At 54.7% G+C, this 2,312-nt stretch overlaps 1 pseudogene; it reads right to left on the bottom strand.

Annotated features, from left to right (window-relative positions):
• Positions 1-692: 692 nt before the first annotated feature.
• Positions 693-1,151, bottom strand: LOC139019364 (jun dimerization protein 2 pseudogene; annotated as a pseudogene).
• Positions 1,152-2,312: the final 1,161 nt, after the last annotated feature.

Raw genomic sequence — 2,312 nt, 5'->3', positions numbered from 1 at the left:
AAAAATATATATTTAAAAAAAAGAAAGTATAAAAAAACATGTGCAGTTGAAAGTCCTGCCAGGACAGCCAGTCTGTAAACATTCAGTGAGCATGTGCTTTGGAAGGGCACCCGTAGCTCATGCCCACAGCAACTCCAGCAGGGCCAGTGAGGGTGCGCCTTGGCTGCCACTCCAGGCAGGACTGAGCTGGACCACGGTGGGTGGGTACAGCAGGGCCTAGCACTGTGCCCTTCTCTAGCCTTGCATCAGGATCAGGGTCAGGGTCAGGGGTGGGGGCAGGCAGATTGCAGTTTCACTCTGAGTTCCATCCTCAGCCTAATTTTGGTTGCAACTCATGGCTTTTCCTGGCTGCTCGGAGGTCCTTTGGGTGGGTGCCTTGGAGGAGAAGCTGGAGAAGTGCCCACAGCTGCCTGGTTGGGCATCTCTCCGGCCCAGAGCCTCTGTCCTGCCTCCTGCAAGCCTGGCCCCAGGCAGAACAGCCCTCCTCAGGACTACTTTGGTCTCAGTGCTTGGTCCTGGGTTTCATCAGCCTGGGTTTCTTCCCCTGGTGTGGCTGATCTGAGTTTCACAAAAAAAGCGGATGTTGGCTGTGCTGAGCCTCATTGAAGAGTTTTTCATGCAGCAAGGAAGAGCCTTCTGGGACCCTCATCCTCCTCCTCTCCCTCTCTCCTCCTCCTCCTTCCAGCCCATGGTCACTTCTTTTCCAGCTGCTCCAGCAGTGGGTTGCCTTCTGGAGTTGGGGGTCTTAACGCTGTCGGACCTGACGATGCAGGTGGGGCGATGCTGGTTGAGTATCAGGATGAGCTGCTGCCACTCCTGCTCCTCCATCTGGGTTTTCAGCTCCAGCCACTCAGATTCCCGCTGCAGAAATTCCTTCTGCTCCTTCTTCTTGTTCTGGCAGGGGGCCACCGCCACTTTGTTCTTTTCCCAGCGCTGCTCCTCTTCCTCATCTAGCTCGCTTTTCACAGGTTGAGGCCTCTTGCCCAGTTTCACCTCCAGGAAGTGCAAAGGGGTGATCATGGCCCCAGTGTTGTGGATGTCAGCGTATTTCAGCTCCTCTGCAGTCAGGGCGGAGCTGGGGAGTCCGGACAGGGGGCCGAGCCCTGGCGGAGAGCCGCAGTCATGGAAGGGTCCGGGAGCTGCCCAGGCATCAGAGCAGGAGGAGTGGCAGTCCCGCCCTGCAGAAGCCACAGGGGAGGCTGCGACCCTGGGCCCTGGGCCAGACTGCAGGCACCATGCCCACTCAGGAGCCGCAGTGGCACCAGCCCCACCCTGCAGCATCCACGCTGCCAGTGCCTCCTGTCACAGCTGCCGAACGACCCTCCGCAGGCTGTGGTCTGAGTCTCCCTCTTTGAGGTGATCCATCGCAGGGCTCTGCCTGCCTACCTGATCACCCCTAACCACTTGCCAGGGGGCCATCTGCCTACCTGATCACCCCTAACCACTTGCCAGGGGGCCATCTGCCTACCTGATCACCCCTAACCTTTCACCAGCTTACCTGATCACCCCTAACCACTCGCCTGCCTATCTGATCACCCCTAACCACTCATCTGCCTGCCTGATCGCCCCTAACTGCTTGCTGGGGGGTGGGGCCAGCCCAGCAAGGGGCCGTGGTGGTTCTGGTTTCTGGTGGTTCTGGTCATTTCGCCCCTGGGCTTTTATTATATAGGATGTGAAGGAAGAGGTAGAATAGTATAGACAACCTTAACAGAGGAAGTGGAGATTAGGGCTTAGGTTTGGTGACTAGAGCAAGAATGAGGGGGAGAGAAGTGACAGGAGAGACTGGGAGATGAAGAAAGTCACACACACAATTCTGGAAGAATTTTAGGAAGGGAAGAATTTACAGAGGGGTGAAGAGGAACAGCTGCTCCTGCCCTAAAGACAGGGATCCACTCAGTGGGATGGGCAGAAGCTGCTGGAGTTATCTGAGTCTCCCACTGCTCCACCTCCCTCCTCTTGGGGAGGGTCTAGCTGCTCCCTTATTTCAGACCTCACTTCATTAAGGGAGAAATAGCTTATCTGCCCTCTAACAAGGAGACACAGCTCTGCTATTAATGAAGTGAGAACCAAGTAATTCTCTGAGCAATTCAGGCATCCATCACCATTTTCAACTAACATGTTCAGGTAAAAAAAGGTCTAAGAGTCAAGAAGAACAGATGAATCTGAATTAATTGCCTCAATTTACCATTTTATATTGGACTTGTCCAAATTAAGTCACATAAATGGCCTTTAGCTGTGCGTGTGGGTCAGCAGTGATGGAGAATGCTGCTGGCCAGTGTTCTGCCAAGGACCCTAGTCCTGAGACCTGGTCT

The sequence above is a fragment of the Myotis yumanensis genome, unplaced genomic scaffold, assembly GCF_028538775.1.
Source record: "Myotis yumanensis isolate MYYU_CA2020_CCGP unplaced genomic scaffold, mMyoYum1.0.hap1 SCAF_11, whole genome shotgun sequence".
Classification (NCBI taxonomy): Eukaryota; Metazoa; Chordata; class Mammalia; order Chiroptera; family Vespertilionidae; genus Myotis; species Myotis yumanensis.
Note: the sequence above shows the minus strand (reverse complement) of the source record. Positions and strands in the feature narration are given on the sequence as shown.